Source organism: Pongo abelii, chromosome 14 (genome assembly GCF_028885655.2).
Source record: "Pongo abelii isolate AG06213 chromosome 14, NHGRI_mPonAbe1-v2.0_pri, whole genome shotgun sequence".
NCBI classification, from domain to species: Eukaryota; Metazoa; Chordata; class Mammalia; order Primates; family Hominidae; genus Pongo; species Pongo abelii.
In genome coordinates this window covers 82,397,442-82,422,596 of record NC_071999.2, presented here as the reverse complement: position 1 = coordinate 82,422,596, position 25,155 = coordinate 82,397,442, and positions in this window count along the sequence as shown.

The window sequence follows — 25,155 nt, the reverse complement described above, 5'->3', positions numbered from 1 at the left end:
TGAATAGAGCATCCATGTTCCATTCCCATTCCTCACTCCCCTTCCTTGAGGTCACATTCTCAAAGTAAGTGCTCATACAACAGGCTTTGTCTTAGAGTTTGCTTTTGGGGGAACCCAGGCTAAAACAGGAATTGAACTGCTACTGGCAATTTCTATGATGTAGTTTGGATATATGTCCCCCACACCTCCAAATGTCATGTGGAATAGTAATCTCCAGCCTGAAGTTAGGGCCTGATGGGAGGTGATTGGGTCATGGGGATAGATTCCTCATGGTTTCCCTCATGGTGTTGTCTTCAGGATAATGAGTGGTTCTCACGAGATCTGGTCATTTAAAAGTGTGTGGTACCTCCCCTGCTTCTCTTTCTCTCTCTCTCTCTCCCTCCCTCCCACCCTCCCTCTTCCCTCTGTCTTTATATCTTTCTCTCTGTCTCTCTTTCTCACTCCTGATCTGGCCATATGTTGTGCTTGCTCCTAATTCACCTTCCACCATGACCGTAAGCTTCCTAAGGCCTCTCCAGAAGCTGATGTCAGAGCCTGCAGAACTGTGAGCCAATGAAACCTCCTTTCTTTATAAATTACCCAGTCTCAGGTATTTCTTTATAGCAATGCAAGAATGGCCTAATATATTCTAGGTTGTATTTTTCATGAAGAACAGATCTAGGACATGAAAGTTGATTCATCTTAGGTTCCATCCAAGATGACCATTGTCAGGAAAAGGAGATGTCAGCTGAAAGATGCTTGTGTCGCCAGTGACCAGGGATGGAGGGACAAGCCGTCAGTGGCAGGCCAGAGTACTCTCCCTGTCAAAGAATTGAAGGTGAGGTCCCCAGTGATGGGGAGGCCATGTGCATGTGTGTTGGAGGTAGATCAGTCAGGGCCTAACTACGAAAACAGAGACAACTTCAAGTATCTACAGTACAGGAAGTTTACTGTAGAGAGTTGTTTATACTGGTGACATAGGAGCTGAGAACCAAACAAAAGATGGAGAGGGAGAGGTAATCCAGAGATTGGCAAGAGCAGGAAGCCACTGCATCCTTATGTTGGAGGGAGAAAGCAAGGGATGGTGTTACAGGAGCCTGTGGGCTGGGGCCACTGGAAAAAAAGCTTGAATCAGAGTGGGACTTTTCAATAGGAGGTCATCCAAAGTAGTGGGGACATATAAGTTTCATCTCCCCATTTTGAAGAGTTTTGCAAATAAATTTTTGAAAGAACACAATTAGTTGAATCCTTTTAATCCCATAGGTACATAGAAACTTTGTGACTGGTCCCATTGGAGTTCCCTTCAATTGACTAGAGGTAATGAGAAAGACCCCACCCTCCTTTCTTTATATCTGCTAGTGGGTTGGGGCCAATGGTCACATGATTTTTTAATTAATTCCACTATAGGAACAGAAATATGGGAATTCTTGGCATTTGGCATTTATCATTTTGGGGTTTCAGCACCAATTAAGACTGAAACGTTCACTCTGTTTTAACTTTCTTTGATACTTATACTTGGGATGATTACACGGATAGAAAAAAAGGAGTGTAAGAGTATTAGGTTATAAAGGTATAAGGAAAGTTCTACCTAGCCATGTTTACCTTTTGTGATTGTTGATATTCATATTTCTTACACATGCACACATGTCTGGAATTCTGAAGAATCCTTGTATAAGGCACATCTACTCTACAAACTAATATAATCCTAGATAAGAATTGGAACAAATGAGTCTGAAACGAGAGTTTTGACCCTTTGTGAAAACCGGTGTGCAGCAAAGAAGTAGATTTTCAAAAATCCCTGTTAGTTTTGGAAGAGAGGCTGTCATAAGAGCATGGTTGAAAGTGTCATGGTCACACAGAGACCCATTACAGAAAGAGATGCACATGGAAAGACTGCGACTTCAAAATATTGAGGTGCTGAAAACGTTGAATCTCTTCTTAAAGATGGAATGCTATATCATCTAGGATGAGAAGAATGGAGATCTGGGGCATGATGGGAGTGTTTTTGCTTTGAAGGAGTGGATTGGACCCCATAATTAGTCAAGGAAAAGATCTTAAAGCTAGGAGTCGGAACATTAAAGTGGGCTTGGGAGATCTGTGGAGATCCACATAGGGACCAGAAAGTAGAAAACCTTCGACTTTTTCTGCCTAAGGCAAAAATCGTAGGTGACCACACCTTAGAGACCCAGTGACTCTGAGGAGGAAGAGAGAATGGCAGGAGGTTGGGCTGATGTTTCACCTAAGACTTCTCTCTGCCTTTAGGTAAAGAGTTGTCCACTGCCTGAAGCCATTTCAACATTTGGGGCTGAACAATCTGGGTAGAATAGTAGTAAGTGAGGTCAGTAATGTTGGGTAAAAGGAGAGCATCCTGAAAAAACAAACAGTGATTCTCTACTAGGAAAATATGTGTACTCCACTAGTATTTAGGTCCAAGCTACATGCTCTTGGGAGCCTAGTATTCTGAAGAAACAAATTCCAGATGTTAACTTTGTTCCTGCGTTCTGGGAAGGGAAGTTGTATGGGGTGCACTAAGATGTCAGCAAATGTCATTTATAGGGATGCAAAGCTTTATGAGGGGATAAATGAAGCAGGGCAACACACACACACACACACACACACACACACACACACACCAGGAAAGAAAACAGATGAAGAGCCTCGGCAGACTAGACTGGGGTGGTCAGCATTGCAGGGTGGTGCTGGAGGAGTATGCATGAATCATGACATGCGAGGTCAGTGGGCCACGCGATGAGAAGAACAGACTTGGAGGGACCACATAGAGAAGAGCAGTGGAGCCCTGGGACTCTGTCTGGCTTCTGTCATGTGAACACGATTGAGGGTGTGGTAGTGCAGTCGATGTCTGCCCATCCCCACCTACGTGACCTGTGCCAGCAGCTTGTGCAGAGGAGCAATGGAAGCTGTTTTCCTAGTGGATGTCTGGTGAGGAGCTTCATCAATAGCTGATGTAATGGGCTATAGGAATTCCTGTTGAGCTCTGTCTGAAATCCCCAGTATAAATCTCCCGCTTTTAAGGATCCAGACACTTACCAGTCCAACTCTCCAACCTCATCTACAGAATACAAACAAAAATGGACATTTAAGTCCTTGATACCCAGGGGGGTGGGGAGCATAGGAGAGCAAATCCCCATATCGTTACTTGGGTGACTAAAGGGAAACAACTTGAGATTCTTCCCCAGAGATGGGATATGTGGAAGCATGGACATGTGTACCACTATTAGATGAGCAACAAAATGACATTTTCTGATGTCATTTCCCTACCCTATAACTCACATTGCCATTTTAGTGAAACCCAATTAATATTCTACTTAACTTTGCTTTTCCCCAAATATGAGTGTCACCAAAATTTTTATCATTTGCATTTCTCTTTAACACTGTAGTCCACATTACCTTCATGATCTCAGTATCAGCAAATGTTATCTAGAGTTCATAGGTGTTGCTAAAACTCTATACTTTCCCCTCCTATAGCCAGGCTTGAGGCAGGATTGGTAAGTTCTCTCTAAAAGATCAGGTGGACTGCTTCTTGACAGGGCTTGTTCTGATTGGAATGATTTAGAAGTATAGGCAGAAAGTCAAAGGTTTTGTAATTATTAGCAATTTACAAATATTTAACATAATACCACATCAGACACAGATTTACTTTGCTGTTTTAAAAGTGCTTCCAACTCCAAGTCTAGAAATACTTTCAGCCCAACTCTGGAAAATTTACACTGAAGACATTAGAGCAGATAGCTTGGCAGTTGCTGAATGTAAATCCTGTCTTGGCAGGGAAGGGAGAAAGCCCAGGCTTTCCAGTATGATACAATATAGAAAGGCAAGTGGAGATCTTTTCTGAATGATTCCACAGGGGACTCACTTTCTCTGTGCATGTTCGAGTGTCCTGTGGTAACCTCTTATGCTGCTGATGAAAACATTAGGGAAATGCTGAGCTTGGAAAATGCCAGAGGTTCTCTATATCCATTTGTTTTGCTGTTTAAGTAGAATAAACAATTTGGATGCTATTAGAGGTAACTGGCTTGCCAATTTCAATTTGTCAAAATTAATTTCTTTTGAGTTATATGAACACACAAATATAAACCTGTCAGAAATATTTTTAACTAATTTAAAAATTAGCCAGTTTTAACTAATATTTTAAGCTTAAAGTCCCCCAATAGTTAATGTAAACCTTCAAATTAAGTCTTAAAGAGAGTGTAAAGAAGAATTTCAGTGAAGTCTCAAATCAGAAGATATAATTTTCTTAATCTCCAAACTCTACTGGATTTATAAGCATTTGAAAAAAGGAATGACCTTTTGGGAGTTACCACCTGAGACACTACTATTCTCATATTTCATCTCGCTTGTGTTTCAGACATGGTAGAGCAGATTTGGTAAAGTATAAAAGGAACTAAGTGTTTTAAATTTTTGCATGAAAATCTTTTGAGGGAGTAGGGGGGTATTTGTACTTTTAAGACTGCTTTCAAATTTCTGTCAAATGTAGCTTCAAGACTATAGAGAGAAACGAACAAGACTGGAAAAATGAGAAGTGAGACCCTATTAACTTAGTGATAAACTACTCTCTATCCCCATGTTAGGGCACATTGGCTGCTAGCAACAGAGACCAACTCTTTCCAACTTAAGCATATGAGGACTTTGTTGGAGGCATTCTGGATCGTGAACAGATTCCAAAGAATTGCTGAATCACTGTGCTGCTGGAAGGAGAGCTCCAGGGAACTGTCAGGAATTCACTGACAATCATGTCTTCTTCGGACTCTGCCCCTGGAAACACTCAGCCGTAATGGCGCCCGTCTGTTTTTCATCCTGCTATAGATAGATGCAGTCTCCCAGGAAAGAAAGTCCAATTGGTCTAGCCTGGGTCACATGCCCTCCCTTCAGGCCCCCTTGAGACAGACAGGAGTAGAGGGATGGGAAGAGGTATGGTCCTCCGAAGGAAAAGCTGGGGTTGATACCGAGAGAAGAGGGGAAAGGAGTACTGTGGCAAAGTAGAATCATCAAATGGAGTTTTATTTCCTGCTGCCCCTTGAGCCATATCACACCAAGTCAACATGAATGCAGAAGAAAGACCATATTAAGATTAACAATCTACTTCTTAGCCATGTTTTTAGCGTTCTTTTTCTGATGTTTTTGTATGGATTCTCGTGAAAAATTCTGGAAGAAAAGGCACTGAGCTGATAAAAAGGGATAGTTAGGAAAGTTCAATGGTCAAAGCAGACTGCCAAACACATTCCTCATTGTTAGTAGAATTTTTTTTAAAGTCCAATTTACATTCAGACAGAGCTGAACAGGCATTCCTATAGCCCATTACATCAGCTGTTGATGAAGCTCCCCACCAGACATCCACTAGGAGAACAGCTGCCATTGCTCCTCTATTCTATTTTCTCCCATAATTATAATAATAATGTGCTCTATAATTCATGCAGATTCTTGGTAAATCTTAATAAGAGTAACTGGAAACCAGTGCAATCAGTGTTCTAAATATATTCACCTTGACACTGGGAATTACCATGCATTTAAATGTAATGACATAAACTGTTCCTATCTGATTATAGTAACATAATGAGATGGTTTCCATATCAGATATGCATTTAATTAAAAGAATGTGTCAATGATGAGCATATAGGAAATGATTTAGATAATTAATGATAAAGATTGACTTTATAAATAACTTTATTTTTAATATTCCTATCCCTTCTCCCCTCTATCCAGAGTTCTGAGGTTCTCCTATGTGAAGAAAGTCTCGCCCAACATTTGTATTTCATTTTTTTTTTTTTTTGAGATGGAGTCTCACTCTGTCACCAGGCTGTGGTACAGTGCTGCAATCTCGGCTCACTGCAACCTCCGCCTCCCAGGTTCAAGCAATTCTCCTGCCTCATCCTCCCGAGTAGCTGGGACTACAGGAGCACACCACCACACCTAGCTAATTTTTGTATTTTTAGTAGAGACAAGGTTTCACCATGTTAGCCAGGATGGTCTCGATCTCTTGACCTCATGATCTGCCCACCTTGGCTTCCCAAAGTGCTGGGATTACAGGCGTGAGCCACTGTGCCCGGCTGCATTTGTATTTCTTTTAGGAAAAGTTTCCACAATTTGTCTGATATATAGGCAGATGATCATTTACTTTGATGCCAATGAAGCTTTGATTTCCGTATCCCTCACTTCTATGGGCCTCTTCCAAGTCCTTGTAGCTAACTTTATATTTTTGTGGAATTTTTCTTAAAGATAATACCTCAAGTTGTGTTAGCTTTAGGCCCTACAAACCTGGATCTGTCCTGTTGTAGATTTTGTAGATGTAACTAACCCAAATAGGCTATCCTCCCTGCCACACCCCGATTGTTCAGCCTGCATCAACCCAGATTTGGAACATTGTACATTCATTGGTTTTGTTAAGAAATCCAATAAACAGCTAGGATTTTGCAAGGTCATTTTTTCCTTTTTAAAATATTTTCTGAATATATGGTGGAGAATGGGTTAGGAATCACGTAGACATGGGAGATCTACATTATGAAACATAGAAAAAATATCATATTAGACACTTATGTTCCCTGGACTTCTTTCTTAGCCTCACTTCTACCAAGATTCTCATCCTTCTTCTTTTGGTCTCTTGCTCTCCTTTCTCTGGATCCTCCTTCTGACTTTTCCCTGAGGTCTCCAAGCTCCTTTGCCTTCTATTATGTAGTGTGATATGACTCTTACCCCTGGCTTGCTTGCTTGTCTACAATAGGACCTGGGGACATTTAACTGGCCTCTGATCCTTAGAAAATGCTTTAATAAAAAGTTTTTATTGAGTTTGTTCTCCAGTCATTGAGGTGCCTTAAATATCACTAACATGACTCTTCAAAGTATTTTGTTTTCTAAAAACGTGCAATGCTTCAATTCACAATTGCAAGGATATGGATCAACCTAAGTGCCTATCAACCAACAAGCGGATAAAGAAAATGTGATATATATGTATATATATAATGGAATACTACTCAGCCATAAAAGGAATGAAATAATGTCTTTTGTAGCAACTTGAATGGAGCTGGAGGTCATTATTCTAAGTGAAATAACTCAGGAATAGGAAAGCAAATATCATATGTTCTTACTTATAAGTGGGAGCTAAGCTATGAGGATACAAAGGCATAAGAATGATATAATGGACTTTGGGGACTCAGGGTGGCAGGAAAGGCTGGGAGGGGGATGAGGGATAAAAGACTACATATTGGGGCCAGGTGCGGTGGCTCACACCTGTAATCTCAGCACTCTGGGAGACCGAGGCAGGTGGATCATGAGATCAGGAGTTCGAGACCAGCCTGACCAATATGGTGAAACCCCGTCTCTACTAAAAATATAAAATTAGCCGGTCATGGTGGTGCATGCCTGTAGTCCCAGCTACTCGGCAGGCTGAGGCAGGAGAATTGTTTGAACCCGGGAGGCAGAGGTTGCAGTGAGCCGAGACCACGCCACTGTGCTCCAGCCTGGGAGACAGAGCAAGACTCTGTCTCAAAGAAAAAAAAAAAGACCACATATTGGGTAAAGTGTATACTGCTTGGGTGACGGGTGCACTAAAATCTCAGAAATCACCATTAAAGAAGCTAGCCATGTAACCGAAAACCACCTGTACCCCAAAAACTATTGAGATAAATATAAACATTAATAAAAAATAAAAATAAAGTATGCAATTCTTGCACCAAGGATAATTTTAGAAATTGAAATATTCTCAACCTCCACATTTTTACAAGCAAGTTTTCATGTTTGACCTGTATGTAATTTAAAAACATTTGATGTTGCATAATTTTCTGCCAGTTACTGTCATGTGTCATCTTCTAGACTAGGAGTAGTAGCACATAGTAGATGTTCAACACATGAATGTTGAATGCTTATTGATGAAATTACTATTTATATAAGAGGTGGCATATTGGTATCCATGTTTAACATGACTTGATATAAGAAGCTGCAGGAAACACACACACTGACTGGGCCTTTCCCCAGAGGGCTCACAGAGTCTCTATAGATTGGAAGAACAAAGAAAGGGAAAGACAAGAAAACAAAAGTAATGTATCTATTTACAATTTAAATGATTCATAATGAGGACATTTTGAACTAATTTCAACTAGTGACATTTGTGTGCCTTCATAATGTAAACAATGCTTTACAGGCACTGGATTTTCACAAAAAGATACATTCTTTTTTTTTCAGGTTCATTTTCTTTATTATAAAAAAAAATCCTCAGAAATCAATAATGGAAACTTCTAGACCATGATAGATAATGTGCAAAAATCATTACCAGAAAAATCATAGCAGATACATTCTTTTTGTGAAAAATAATTTCACTTTTCAGACACCATTTAAAAAAATATTGCACTCAAGAAAATACAGCGATGAATATGTAAAATGACAAAGAATGGATTTTATGATATAGAAAAGAGCTAACAAGGCTTTTTGTTCCTTTCAAATTATCTGAATCCTACTGAATATTATCATACAGGGAAAAGCAATTTTCAAAATAGCAACTGAAGAAATAAAGTATTTTTAGGGCTCTGAAATGGCTTCTACTTCCTAGGACTCCTTGCTTGTACCAAATTGTAATTTATATTTCCCTTTGATTAGTGCCAATTCTTTTCTCAAAAAGGAGACATATTTTCTGATTCAACCCAAGTGTCCCCTTGATGCCATCTGTTATTGTTGTCTCATCCTTAGAGGTGACTTGTACCAATTTTTTGATTCAGATAGTAAGAATGCAGTAGTCAGGGGAAAAATTTCTGGCTGAAGTGCCAGCATATCCTATCAGGTATTTCTTAGGTTTTGTCACAGTGCCACTTGACTAGGATGGAGAGGATAACAGCCACGGAGGTGTTATCATCATGCTGCTGGAAGGCTGAGAGTCCCTCACTGGGTAGGTTGAAGGGATGTGTAAATGAACCAACTCGGTATTTTAGTGGAGCTCTTACTATCAACCATTTCCTCAAATAAGCTTAAAAGACAATAGTTATATCAACTCTTACAGCCCAATATCTTTATTTCTAAGAGAAAACATTCACACCAGAATTTTCCATGGTAATTCATAACTTGGGAATACTTAGTTCAGCATATCTTCTAAGGCACAAAATTTAATAGAATAAAATAGAGATTAAATTTTAACATTTTAAAACGTGTTTTTGTTTTACTTGTTCCTATGACACTATGTCCTGTAACCCCATCTCCTGTTCCCTCTCAATCAGTTTAATTGTCATACATTTTCTTAGCACCAGACATAAACTGAAAAATCTAAACCTAAAATATTTTTACGGACAGATTGACAGAAACTGGATTTCATATTAGGAGACATTGTTAGTTTGGGACAATATGTTCTTTTAAAAAGTACAAATGGCCAAGGACTTCTGTCAAAATTCATTTTGAAAATTAGAAAGTAAATAAAGCAAACGTAAGAAAAATTTCCCTTTAGCTTTTTTTTCTCTGTTATTACAATATATTTTTTGAAATGACAGCAGCCTCCATTTATCGCTTCACCTATTGATGTAACCATAGTGGTATCATTGATTTTCAATTTTGAGGCAATCTTTTTCTTGCTGTTGGAAGCCCAAGTCTATTCATTTATTATTGTGTGTACTCAGGGGAGGGAGATGAGCCCATTGATCTAGTGGTGCACCAGCTGGTAAATATTTAATGTTTATTCCCATCATTAAAATTATTTTACGTTGGGATATTGACAGTTATTCACATGCACAGATTGGTACAGCCTGCAGTATGTAACATACTCTTCGGTCGGTTATAGTTCATTGCAGCTTTGCAGATTGACTTACTTGCTGTGTAGTAGTTTTGCAGCGTTATTTTCCAGATGGTTGTCCTATTGTTCAGATTTGAATTTCAGTTAAGCTTGATGTCTTCTGGTGGAAGGATTACGTAAAAGACACTTGATCCCTACACCTGAAACATTGTTAGAACTTTAGCATCCTCGAATGCACTTAAGAATCATCAACCTTTATAACGATCATAACATGTATATTTTCTCATGTTATTTCTTACTAGAGATCCTTTGCTGCACCAAGAGAAATTCTGCTTTCAGATTTTCATCATGCAATGGTACTTTGCTTCTTGCCATGCTAGTTATTTAAATTTAAACCTTTGCTTTTATTTTGGGATCCTTGGTGGTCTGCCTAGCCTCAGTCTTGGAAGCCATTGTCATCTTCCCAGGTATCATATACCTGCTGGTCCTTACAGGGGATCATGAAGGCCCAGACATATCTGAGACAGTTCCTCTAGAAACCCATTTCCTGCTGGGTTGGCTCTGATCAGCTCGAATTTTGACATCAAGGTCATGCGGCTTTTTGATCCTTGCATTGATTCTTGCCTTTTCTTCTTGGATTTGACACTTGGCTTCTATCTTTTGGCCTTTGAGCTTCCTTTTTTCCCCAGTGGTTTTTGGTCTGGCTGTCCCCCAGCTCTGAGTAGTCACAGCTTCTTCTGTTTTTCATCCAAGCCGAAAGTATCCAGTCCTGATCCTAGCCAAGTACTTGATCATCAACCCAGTTGAGTCAGACCAGCAGCCCCTTCAAGAGGAAAAATTCACATATTGTTTGATCTTTTCTGTCTCCTTTACAACAAAACAGGTATAAGTCTCCTGCTTTCTGGTTAGGGGCTTCAGAGGTTCTGTGCTATTATAGCAGTATTTCTAGTTCCATTTAAAAATTGTAAATTAATATTAACTACAGCTTATTCATTAAAAATTACACATTCATTGGCTCCTCTACAGAATGAGTTCTATAATTTTTCTCATCTTTGGGGAAGCTCGTGAGAGTCTGAGATAAGTAGGATCTCTGAACAAACTTTTGGCTAGTCATACTTGTGAAATAAACAGGAAATTGGAAAACAATGAAATATTCTACGTATTGTATGTTTAATTCAGCAAGTGCCTTTTTTTTTTTTTTTTTTTTTTTGGAGAAGGAGTTTTGCTCTTGTTGCCCAGGCTGGAGTGCAATGGCGTGATCTCAGCTCACCACAATCACTGCCTCCCAGGTTCAAGCAATTCTCCCACCTCAGCCTCCCAAGTAGCTGGGATTACAGGAATGCACTACCATGCCCGGCTAATTTTGTATTTTTTGTAGAGACGGGGTTTCTCCATGTTGGTCAGGCTGGTCTCAAACTCCTGACCTCAGGTGATCTGCCTGCCTCGAGCTCCTAAAGTGCTGGGATTACAGGTGTGAGCCACTGCACCCAGCCTCATCAAGTGCATTTTTAAAAGAGAAGTTTCTTTCTGCATAGTTCTAATAATGGATTAATCAAATATCATAAAAGATAATGTTTTGTTAAAAAAATTATGAAGTTGAAGGAGGCAGCCTGCCTGGGTTCCACAACTGGCTTTGTGTGATTTTTGACGAGTCATTCAATCTTTTGGGCCTTAGTTTCCTCATCTCTGAATGATAATGTTTTGAGGATAAAATAAAATAACCTATGAAGTATTTAGCATGGGGGCCTTCTTCACATTAAGAGCTAAATAAATGTTATCATGATATGCATATTAGTTGACTGCTTTCATCCAAAAGTAACAGAAATTCTGATTCAAACTGGCTCAAACACTAAGGAATTTTTTTTTTCTCGTGTAGCAGGAAGATCAATGGTAGGGCACTGGTTACCTCCCTTAAGGGGTGGTTGAGTCCACAGTTCCATGATATTGTGGAGATCCAGGTTCCTTCCATCTGTGATCTCCAATTCTCAGTGTCAGCTTCATGCATAGGTAGTAACATGGCCATAGCAGTTTCTACATATGACAAAACCCAGAAGAACAAGGGATGCTATTTGTGGACTGAATGTTTGTGTCTCCCCAGAATTCATGTTAAAACCCTATTCCCCAATGTGATAGCATTAGGAGTTGGGCCTTTGAGAGGTTAGTAGGATTAGATAAAGTCATAATGCTGGAGCCGTCATAAATGGGATTAGTGCCCTTATAAGAGTCACAAGAGAGCTTATTTCCCTTCTCTGCTCTCCACCATGTGAGGATAAAATGAGAAGTCAGCAGTCTGGAACCTGGAAGAGAACCCTCATCAGAAACTGACCATGCTGGCACCCTAAAACTTGGACTTCCAGCCTCCAGAATTGTAAGAAATATACTTCTGTTGTTTATAAGCCACCCAGTTTAAGGTATTTTGTTATAGCAGCCTAAATTTACTAAGATATTATTCCATTTTGTAGCTTTCTCTTAAACACAGGGAGTGGGAACCCTCATGAAAACATCTTTGTATTTTCTTTGACCGTTACTGAATCAATCACTAACAAAGGAATTGAAATTCCCCTCAGGCTCACCAGGTACATCTTCTGAATTTGAAAACGGAGTTTTCAAATTGAAAACGGGGACAGGGGAGTGGATATTCCAAAATTATGCAAACAACTCTGATGGCATAAGAACATCTTCAGGTCCCGATGTTACAAGTAATTGAGTTCTCTGCTCCTTTGGAGATGTATCATATTGACATCACTAAGGAAAAAGCACCAAGAAATAGGTTTTCCTTGCTAGCCATTAGGATGATTTTCAAGATCCTAATTTTTATAGAATAAAGAAGTTAAATATAGAATTTTTGGTACTTCTCACATTTAAAATAGGATAATAAAATACTGATTCTTCAGTATCAATTTTTAAATGAAATCATTACAATAACTTAATTTGCTTGGGCATTTCACATTCTTGTGGTTTGAGCCTTAATGTACCCATGGAGGAAGATAGGGCAAATATAAATGTGTTTATTTCACAGATGTAACCAGAGATGGAAAGATAAAGTGATTGTACTTAATGTCACTCTTCTGACTAACCCTAACCCCAGGCCTTTTCATTTTACCATGCACCATGTGCCTATTGTTTCCCTTGATGTTCTGTCTCTTCAACTAGGGGATATGCTCTTTAAGGCAAGGGATTTATCTTCTATGTATTCTGGTGTCTAGTATTTTAGGTTTAAGAATGTTTGTTGATTATAAATGATTTGCTGAACTAAAACAAGATTAAAAATCTTGAGTTTGAATCTTTCCTTGACAATGATACACTTCTAGGCAAAACAATTAATCTCCTGCCTGCGTCAGTTGTAGAGGGCATTTATTTATACACAAGGAAACTCGTTATCTTATGAAGCTAAAAAGAAAGGCAGTTTGGGTCTTGATTTCCTCCTCTTGGCTTTTCATGGCTACTTCATAGAATTTTTCACAGATTAGACTATATTTTAAGGCACAAAGCCACTAGCACACCAGAAAACCTGAGGATTATAAAGTAAGCCAAAGACAGAAGTAAACAAAGCCAAAATCAAACCCAACCAAGACAAACAGAAAAGAAAAACTGAAACCATTTCCTGGAAGCACACAGAATTATCAGCTTCCAAATAGGGATTTTCCAGGAGAGAAGAGCACAATCAATTAGAAATTTATCAAACTAATATACGCAGTTCAGGATAAGATAACAGCACCAGCATCAACAAAATCCACCATGATTCAGTAGTCTAAGATATAGGATGTGGTTTGGCTCTGTGTCCTCAGGTGGGCCAAATCTCATCTCGAGTTGTAATCTCCACGTGTCAGGGGAGGGGCCTGGTGGGAGGTGATTGAATCATGGGGCAGACTTCCGCCTTGCTGTTCTCAGGATAGTGAGTCCTCAAGAGATCTGATGGTTTAAAAGTTTGTGGCACTTTGCCCCTGTCTCTCCTGCCGCTATGAGAGGACATTCCTGGCTTCCCCTTTGCCTTTTGCCATGATTGTAAGTTCCCTGAGACCCGACCCCCCAGGTCATGCTTCCTGTAAGCCTGTGGAACTGTGAGTTAAACCTCTTTTCTTCATAAATTACTCAGTCTTAGGTAGTTCTTTATAGCAGTATGAAAATGGACTAATAGAATATATGAGACCACTTTCTGGCATAAATAAATTTTTATTAAGTTATATTATTATAATCTAAGAAGAACTTTCTAAAGGAATTAAATAGTACTGAGTTTTCTGATAGTGTCTCTTTTTGATTGGTGCTCTGTTGATTCCATTGGAAACACCTGTGTGGGTCATTTCTATCCTTGGACTTAGTTGGGAGGATTCCTCCCTGAAAGGGCCGGGGTGATGAGTGCAAGGCTAGAATCTAAACTCAGATGGAGAAATATATGGCATTGTACCAGTGGTTATCTGCTTGGAGTCATTTAAAAAGCAGGGTAAATTATTATTATTGTTTTCTATTTTCACCTGATGAACTCTGTAACATTCCAAAATCACTTTGTATTTTATCAGTGCCTTCATAACAAAATTAATAGGATCATCTGAATGGACTGTTACTGCAAAGGCTTTTAGAGGCAATAAAGGTCTTTATTCTGTGGTGTGTGGTCTGCGCAAATCCACAGGAAGAAAAATACATAAAAATGTATATTAATTAGCATTCAGTCAGAATATGATGATTCCCAGTAATGTGTGAATAAACAAAATAATTTTAAAAATTCGAATTATTAAAGTTGGTTATTTAAGTATAGCATATTTATTTTATGAATGCTATTTGTAAGCAAACTTTGTGATTTGTTTCATCTTTGATGAATGAGAGAGATTTGAGAGCTATGAAAAGTGTACTGTTTCTGATGTAGCACCTATGGCTCTGGTTGTGATTTAAAAATAAGCATTTTTTAAAACCAACAAACAGGCTGGACGCGGTGGCTCCCGCCTGTAATCCCAGCACTTTGGGAGGTTGAGGCGGGCAGATCATTTGAGGTCAGGAGTTCGAGAACAGCTTGGTCAACATGTCGAAACCCTGTCTCTACTAAAAAAAAAAAAAAAAAAAAAAAAAAATAGAAAAATTAGCTAGGCATGGTGGCACTCGCCTGTAATTCCAGCTACTCAGGAAGCTGAGGCACCGGAATCACTTGAACCTGGGAGGCAGAGCTTGCAGGGAGCTGAGATGGCACCACTGCACTCTAGCCTAGGTGACAGAGCAACACCGTGTCTCAACAAAACAAAACAAAAAACAACAACAAATAGGCTATTTTAGTATTATGGTAAATGTTGCACTTTTCAACAGATGCACCCTGAGTTCTTGGATTATCTAGTTCCTTTATGTTCTCTCCTTCTAAAAACTGGCCTGCATTTTAGTCACTTCACCAGAGAAGTTAAAAAAAAAAAAAAAGAATGAACCAGGCATGGTGGCGCATGCCTGTAATTGCAGCTACTGGGGAGGCTAAGGTGAGAGGCTCCCGTGAGCCCAGGTGTTCCTGGTTGCAGTGAGCTATGATCATGCCACCACATTGCAGCCTGGGCGCAGAGTGAGATCCTGCCTCTTAAAAAAGTGAACTAACTGTGATGGCTAAATGGAATTATCTTATTTGAAATATCTTTCAGACACTCATCTTGGCCTTGTCTTCGTATTTATTAAAGCTACTTCCAAGCCTGAGAGTCACTGAGTTTTAATGATGTGCTGAATTGTTTGTAAGCCTCTTAGCTGTTTTGGTTTAGTAAAGCATGGCAGCCCCATTTTAATTGACAGCGGCTCTATTCCAATTAACTGCCAATGACCCTGACAAGTTACTTTTTGGCCAGTATATTCCCATAAAATATTTCTTCATGCTAGGCAAAACCAAAGTTGAATTTATAGTTCAGGTAAAGAGAAAAGGCTTTTGAAAGTCCTGATATAATTGCTGATTCCTTGTTGGAAACACATTTAGCTGTAGTTTCAGCAATACTTTCTATTAATCTTATTGCTAAATTATTAAAATATCACTTAGGAAAAAGGATTAATTCATTAAATCTGACAAGTTCTGTTGATTTTAGATGGCGGGTACATCTGTAAGCACTAGAGCATCACTCAGTTATATAGATCCTCAGTAAATATTGCCCTGAACTATGGCCACTAAGGGAAATTGCTGAAAGAGGCAATGGGTTCTTATATAAGGCAGTGCGTGAAGGAATATTGTTTGCTTGTAATAGTTTGAATATGTCCAAGTTGTAATCTGGGGAATGGACTAAATGACTTCATGAATTTCTTCTAGACCAAAGAGTCGATGACATTTCCCCACAATTAAATCTAATTGACCTTAAATTTCAATATTGTGTTCAGACCCCATATACTCCATTGCTTATTTTCATATGTAACCTGGATGCAAAATAAATCCTTTCATGCTCCTGATAGCTAAATATTGTTTTATAAGACCTTTGCTAAATCCATGCCTTATGATTTCTGGTAATTTTAAGAAGCTTTCACTCATAGTCTGTTTTTCTGCATCTCTTATCCTTCATCAACCAGAGTTCAAAATTATTTTCCTGCTTTTTTTCAGAGTAGGTCTCAAATGCCTCTCCTCCCCTAAACTTGCATACCTAAACTCATAAAAGTACTCAAGAGAACAAAGGAGGCTTCATCTCCTTATATAGTAGTTGGGGGCCATTGCTAGCAAAAAAGAAAAAATAGAGACGATACGGGGAGAATGGAAGGTCACTAGTCTACAATGTTTTTCCCTGCATATTTTTTAATCAAAATTTATTTAAGTGATAACAGCTGGTCAAATGTTTTTCTAGTCTAATTCAAAGAGGATTACCTCCTAGGGTGCCCAGTCACTTTGGCAAGACAGCAGTTTATTAAGCATGTGTCACATTTGATTCCATTAGCTCTCCTTTCCCAAACATCAGCTGCAAAAGAATCTTTCTAGTTCATTTTCTAGCCTCTCTCCCTTCCAAGTTATCTTAAAAACTTTATTCCATGGCATAACAAACTGCCTGGAACTATTTGAAAGTAGCCTGCCCTGTCTGTTTATTAGCACTCATCTCTGGGCATAATCTCTGTAACTTCTCCACTTACATCAGGATACGGCCTAGGAAAGTGGGGCAAAAGTAAAATTCCAACACAATTGTGTCCAGTTGATGCTGACAAGCCCTGCTATTTCATCCTGGTCTTTGTTAGGAATATAGATGCAGCTTTAGCTAAAAGGTAGCACATTGAGATAAGTTAGAAAGGCATCCAGAATACATTCCCATTGTAATTTTTTTCTTTGTATTTATAATCAAATCCTCATTAAGCCTATAGGACCACCTGGTACTATTACAGTGACTAACGAATTCAGTACACATAATTCATCCAGCTGGGAATACTTAAGAAAACTCAATACTTTCTGATGTTTTTAATAAAAATAGGTTTTAATACTTAAAAACTGCAAGATGTAGGTTTCATTGGATGCTGGTCTAAATTAGAATAAACCATAGTTGAATATTTCCTTATCACTTGAGAAATGCTATTGAATGTCTTTTGATTGTTTTCTCAGCCACAGCTGAGTGTAGCAATTTTTTTCTGAACATATTTGAGAGTTTGCAAAACTGCTTACAATAGACACTTACACAATTATATGTTTGAATTTAGTTAGTAGGACTCTGAAGTAATTATATATTTAAATCTGCAGAATGAGGCTCTGGTATTTGTTTAGTTGTAAGCTTCGGCAGTGTGGCAAATCTATACATTTATCTCTTTACCTATTAAGCTTGCAGTTACCTACGTGATACACTCTTTCTCCTTGGAAGATATCTGTTTTCATTGTGTTCTGAAATTTGTTTCATCTTCCTTTCATATTTTTTCATTTAATTCAAGGATTAACTTTATTATCTCTCTTCTCCCTTTCCCCCACCTACCAACAGCTACAACATTTTCATGATGTTCTAAATCTTGTAGCACAGAATAGAATATAAATGGAATTCCAAACAAGCAAATGCATAATAATCCATCACCTTTTTCTAGGGCGGACAGATATCAAAGGAAGTTTATGCTTTGCTTTCAGGGTTTTTACATTCACGTATTATTTTCACTGAGGCATTTAAAATACTTTATTAAGTTTTAGTGTTTTATGAGGATCTTCTTATTTTATATAAACTGGTATGTTGAGTAAGCAAAATATTTCTTTCTGTAGTTCTGCTGTTGGGCTATTCCAAAGAAATATGTTCTTTTTTCAGGAAGGCTATGCAAGTGTGCTTGATTTGCAGTTCCAGGGCCAGCAGCAAACTACTCAACACCACAGTTTCAAATAATAAGACCAATGCAATGCCCTTATTTTACAGAAGAGCAGATACATCTAGAAGAAAAGTGAGATAGCTAAGTTAACAGCAGAGCTTGATGTACCTTCAAGTATAACCTTGTTGCTTCTCACGTAGGAGTTTTCCCACATTTATTGAGCACTGATTGCATGCCAAGACTGTGTTGATGACATTTTTATATGGTATACATTTCTCCTTAATCTTTATGACTTTGCAAACTTCATATCCCCATATGGTCTCTATATAGTACATATAACTATGAAAATCATATTAATAGTTACTGTTTACATACATTTTAAGACATATTGGACCTAAGCAAATCAAACAAATGATAATACTAATTCACCTAAAAGAAGGACACTGACATAATAAGTAATAGGATTTGTTATCCCAGAAGTAATGATTCCAGATAATTTGACGTACTTCTCATATATATTTTCAGATAAGTTACAATGTAAAAATCAAGCGATCATAGGCTGTGATATCAGAAAGGCCCAGGTTCAAATCCCATCTCTGTCTATTGGTTGTGACTCTTGGCCATGTTACTTGGACCTGGGGAAAGTCAACATACAAATAGAAATATGTATGATTTAGCAAGTACTCTGATTGGGACTTGGCCAAGATGCTATGAGAACATGGACAAGGGAACCCTAGCAAGGCTGGAGGTGTTGGAGAAGCCATACCTGACCCTCTACAATTGAAAAGCTAACATTCAGATCTGTGGGATGATCTGAAAGATGTAGGAAAGGTCTCTTGTTCAAAAAATATATCCTTCCATTGTCAACCCTTTCTGTCAGTAATATACAGCTAGGATAGACTTGCTATTATTATAACTTCTTTGGGATCGGGCTTTCTCCATAAAATACAAACATGTCCAAAGAGTGGGGTAGTATATTCAGAACATATATCCCTGTTCTCTCTTCTCTCCTCTTACATGACAGGAGGGGCAGGGATGTGGGGAAATGAACAAGGATAAAGCATTGTATATAAATGGAACATTATCCAGCCTCAAAAAAGAAGGGAATCCTGCACTTTGCGACAATACAGGTGAACTGTGAAGAACATTATGTTAGACTAATCACTGAAGGGCAAATACTGCAGGATTCAAGAGTTATCCAAAATAGCCAAACACAGAGAAAAGCAGAGAGTAGGTGATTGCAGGGGTTGGGTGAAGGAGAAATGGGAAGTTGCTGTTCAAGGGGCTTAAAGTGTCAGTTATGCAAGACAATCTAGAGACCTGTTATACAGCGTTGTGCCTATAGTTGGCGATACTGATTATACACTGAAAATTTTGTTGAGATCTCATGTTAAGTGTTCTTATCATGACAATAAGGGTTGTGAGGAAGAAGCTGGAAGGCATTTGGTGAAAATGCTGAGCCCAGATGTCTGGAAGGGCACTTCTCTGCGGCAGGAAGGGAGTGGGCAGTGGGTGTGGGTGTGGGTGAATGCTAAGGAAGAATTCCACTGAACCAATTATTTTTCTCAGGCCCAGATGAGTTCCTAAATTATTTAAAAAACAGTAGAGACAAATTTTGGTACCGTGACCATGTAAAACACTGACACTTGGAAACCTGAGAATGTCGAAGAAGAGTTTTTCTTCATCTATAGTTTCAGCTTATACGTTTTATGGAAACAACTATGAGAGGGGAGTGAACCTAACTACGAATGTGGAAGGTGCAGTAAAATAGCTACTACAAAGAAATTACCTTTCGTATGAATACAGTTTTATATATTTGTCAAAGCCTGAAGCCACGGTTGCCTGAGAGCTAGAATATAAAGAGAATCTTTGGGAAAGGTATCTAACCAATCCTAAAGCTGCAGTTTTCAATCCCATGTGTCTTGGTACACGGGCCTGCTGACCATGCTAGGAAATGGGATTTCCCTTGGATCTCCTAAGTGCACCACTGGGCAATGTGGGCCACAGTGTTTGGTTCACATATCCTCTAAGGCTTCCGTTTTAATCCTTGGAAAACCAAATAACTTAAGGTTTACTTCATTTCCGGCATCCCAGCTTATGTGCTTTTAATAAGGTAGATTGCTACCATATCTTGTCAACACAAAAAGTCAGTGACATGAGCAAGGCATGCTTTTGGAGTAGTTTTTAGTATAGGACTTTATTTTCAAATATAGGTATGCACATTAAATATGACCTAGAGCAACATAATATCTTCATATGCTTTATATGTCAAAATGTTATCAGATGTTTGAAGACAAATGAGTAATAATTAAAGATGAATTTAAAAGTTGTTAGTTTTATACAGAATAAGTGAGAATTCTTAAATAGCTAAATAGGGAAACAGATTGACGTTTATTAAAATATGAAGAGTATTTTAACTCAATGCCTTTAGAAAGAATATGCAGTTAGACCTATGTTTATAGAAATACATTACAATAGAGAGTAGATGTAATTCTAAACTTCGTGAAATTTTTAGGGAGTTAACACTAAAAATGAAAACAAAATAACCTTTAAAAACTTTAATTTTTGTTTTTATTTAAGGCTTAAGCATTTCAAAAAATCCTTTTAAGGAATTATTCATATTTGCGAGGAACAATTAAAAGCAGAATATCAACTCAAGATTTAAAAGGAGAAAAAAATCTTTAAAAGTATGTACAACAGCCATGAAAATCATCACTTATCCAGATATAATGAAGGCTATAATGAATGCAAACAAGAAGTTGTTAGATGTTGTTAGGCAGAGTCACTATGATGACAACCAAACATTTACAAGAAAATTGATAAGCTGCAAATTTAGGAATTTCAGAAGTGATGCTGAAGTTTGCATTTGACTGTTTGGCCTTCTGAAGGCCAAGGCCAAGGCTGAAGTTAATCAGCAGGTTTTAGAAAATATTCTGTGGCTGAATTTAAGCTGCTGTGCATCTCCACATTTGGAGGGAATAAGAACTGCCTTAGACAGCATATCATTAGAATTAATAAAGGTAAGTCATTTGATAAGTGTGTGCCTGCCATTCAGAGTGAGCATGAACAATGCTAATGCAGGAACCCATCAAAGCCACTTGTAGGAGAGAACATTACCACACCCAGGTACACAGAGGCAAAGACTCAACATACTTTGGGACAAAAGGTCTTGGTTTCCATTGGTGCCACAAAGTAGTTACCCAGGTAAACCTCAGGGTCTTAGCTTCTGCAGTGTGATTTACCATATTCCTAACATAAATGTTTTCTTAACATTATTTCTCTTACCTGTTGTAATAGACTTAAGTCATCAAAATCTAGCCAGATCTCCAAGTCATCTTTGGCAGGAGGAAAGGAAAGAATGGAAGATAGTATTGTCTCAGGAGGATGAAAGATCCTATGACAACCTCTTTGAGGTTGAAAGAGATAAGGTTTCCAACCCACATTTATCTTCTTTCATTAATTCCCTCCATTTGACTAAGGAGAAAATGATCTAAAATAGCAATGTATGAAAAGTTAGATATGTTGCAAACATATAAGATTAAACACCACTGGGATTGCCTCTGTGTTGGAGAGCCTTGTTTCTATGATCTTATTGAATTACTAGTGTAAGCTGACCAGTAAATTCTGCAGTTGGAAATTCTCTACTGTCATGGAATCCTAAGTCCAGCCAGTTGGATGAAAGAAGCAGGAAAAGTGAGCTGGGTGGTAATAATTGGGGTTTGCAAAATATTTTCTGTACTACTACTGACAAAGGAGATGGGATAGATGAACCACAGTATAGATGAGTATTTTAAAAATATTTTTCATCTTTTTTGAGGTACAATCAAATAAAAATTATAGTCAAGATATGCAGAATGATATTTTGAAATACATACACATTGTGAAATGAAGGATAGCTGCATTCAATTGAATTAATGTATTTATCACTTACATTGTTATCTTTTTTGTGATAAGAATACATAAGATCTGCCGGGCACAGTGGCTCATGCCTATAATCTCTGCACTTTGGGAAGCTGAGGTGGGCAGATCACCTGAGGTCAGGAGTTTGAGACCAGCCTGGCCAATGTGGCAAAACCCCATCTCTACTTAAAAAAAAAAAAAAAATAGCTGGGCATGGTGGCGCATGCCTGTAATCCCAGCTACTTGGGAGGCTGAGGCAGGAGAATCACTTTGAACCCAGGAGGTGGAGGTTGCAGTGAGCCAAGATCATGCCACTGCACTCCAGCCTTGGTGACAGAGCGAGAGTCCATTTAAAAAAAAAAATAAGATCTACTTTCAGCAAAATTCAAGTGTACATTATTAAGTGTAGTAATAAAGATGTACCTTAGGTGTCCAGAACTTACTCATTTTATGACTACATATTTGTACCCTTTAACATCTCCTCATTCTTTACTCCCCTCACCCCTAGGACCTTTCTATTCTGTTTCTATGAGTTTAATTTTTAAAGAGTCTACATCCAAATAAATTCATGCAGTATTTGTCTTGCAGTGTCTGGCTTGTTTCACTTAATGTCTCTGGACTCATTTATATTGTCACAAATGGCAGGGTTTCCTTCTTTTTCAAGGCTGAAATAATATTCTATTATATATATAATTTTAGATTGAGGCTGGTGCAATAAGCTCAGCTATATGGCTAAAGCCCTTTAGTTATATCTTCTTGCAGGCATGTATATCAGGACAGTGAGCATCACTTGTGTCCTTATCAAGGTGGGGCAAAGGTATTAGTGTGAGCCATATCATTCTCTAGATATAACCAACTCCAGGTCTACTGCCATGGCTTCTGTCAGATCTTAGTTGAAGACGTTGGGGATCATGAATTTTCAAATGCCCTGTTAGCTCTTTAAGTGCTTGACAGAACTTTCGGAGGAGCAGTAGCTTTGGTTGCTGGCCTCGGTTGGAGCTGGGAAGCCTATGACAGCAGGTCTTTTCTTCAGGCCACAATCTATGGAGCTGAGCCTGAGCCAAAAGTCTGCATCTAGGATGGAAAATAATGAATAGCAAGACTGTCCAGTAGCGTTTTCATCCAAAGTCAATATTCAGAGACAGGAATCCAAGTATGAAGCCACAGGAATCCAAGTATGAAGCCACAAATACTTACTGCATCCCTATGTGCTAGGTATACAAGGCACTGGGGATATATAAGTGGACAAAACCTGACAAAAGTCAGTCTCTCATGGAGGGTATAGTAGGCCTGAAGGGGTCTCTGAGCTGGACTTGTAATCTCAGCTGCTTTGCATAGTACATTTGAGGCTCTGGGCACAGCACCTTGGGATTACAAGGTCTGATCGATGACTATGCCACATTTTCTCTTGCTCCTAGAAGTGTGAACCTATTTTTCCCTCTGTTTTGAATACTTTTATCCACTCCCTTCCTCCATCATGGATACCAATTTCCTGGATAACTCCTACTTATTCATTCTAAGACATATGGCACTTCTCATGGGACGTTGTTCCCAATACCCAGGCCTAGGTAATGTGTCTATTCCAAGTGCTTCCACAGCACCCAATACTTACCATTGTTAACATACAAAACACATTGAATTATAATTTCCTGCTTACTTTCTGTGTTGCCCATAAACCTGTAGCTCATTAAGGGCAGGGATTCTGTAATATTACCAATATTTCTTCAGACCCTAGTGCAGTGACTGGAACATGGACTCTAAAATATTTGTAGAATATGGGAGTAGTTGACAATATATGGGAGAAGCAACCACTGATCAACCAATTGGGACAGAGAAATGTGTTGTACCAAATTATTCTGAGTTAACCAGGTGAAGTCTGTTTACCTATCTGTTTGTCTATTTTTATAGCCAAACTTGGAAGCCACAAAGTTTATTTGTAAGAAACATAAAGGATTGTTTCAGATGTATCTGGTAATCTGGCAAATTGTATTTTCTAAATATGGCCTCACCAATATATATCCCATCCCATATGCTTGTCAAAGAATATGACATTGACAATGTTGTCTCCTCATTAAAACTGAATACACATTTGGAACTGCCTTGACCAATAGGACATGGTAAAAGTGATGCTGTGTGACTTTCAAGTCCAGGTTGTAATTAAGCAGTATGGATTCCTCTTTTTTCTCTTAGCTTGCTTGCTTACTTTTAGAACATAGCCACCAGGCTGTGTGGAAGCCCAAACCACGTGGTGAGTCCATGTGTGTGTGTTCTAGCCCATAGCGCCAGCTCAGACCTCAGCTGACAGCTGGACTCAAGTGATTTCAAAAAGCCTTCAGTAAGCAGCCTTTAGATGATTCTAGGCACAAGATTTTAAGCCTTCCAGCTGAGGTCCAGACGTAATGAAGTAGGGACAAGTTGCTCTGTGGTCCCAGTATGAATTCCTGACTCACTGATGTCATGGAGATATAATAAATGACTATTGTTTTCAGCCACTACATTTTGGGGTGATTTTTATGCAGCAATAGCTAATAATACAAGCAGGAAAGTAATTTTCCCAGCTTTCATATTCGTGATGCTGGCTTTCTCACTGCAGTTAGAACATACTTCATAAACAAGTCAATACTTGTTATAAACAAAACAATTTTGTATAAAAGAAGGGAATACTCTAGAAACTTTAATTTAAAAAAAGTGACTGAAAGTTAACAACTAAAATATTAATGTAAACTAAAACTCTAAAGATTAAGAATAAAAGTTTAAAAATTTTAAGAAACTAGACTATAATAGAATTTAAAATCAAAGTTAGGACTAATATAAGTAAAATGAATTAAAAGTGTTAAAATGGGAAATCCACTCCCTGTTTCAGCATGTCCTTCCTTCATTCCTTCTTTTCTTCTTTTTTCCTTTCTTTCCTTCCTTCTGATAAATAACCAATTTGCAAAAAATTCTGTCCTTATAAAAAAGAATTAAATACATGAAAAGATGTTCAATTTTACTTGCAATTAAATACATTTAAATTAAAATTCTAATTATGTATAAGTACATATATGCACACACATATAATTAGTATATTTTATACCAAAGCCCACAATTTATTCAGATCTCCTTTGCTTTTACCTAATGTCCTATTTCTGTTCCAGGAGTCCACAGGATGCCACATTACATTTGGTTGTCATGTCTCCTTATGCATCTCATACTATGGCACATTCTCAGACTTTCCCTGTTTTTGATGACCTTGACAGTTTTGAGGAGTACTGTTTAGGTAATTTTAGAAAGTCTCACAATTGAGATTCGGTTGATGTTTTTCCTATGATTAAATTGAGGTTATGAGTTTTGGGGAAGAATACCGAAGTGGCAAAGTG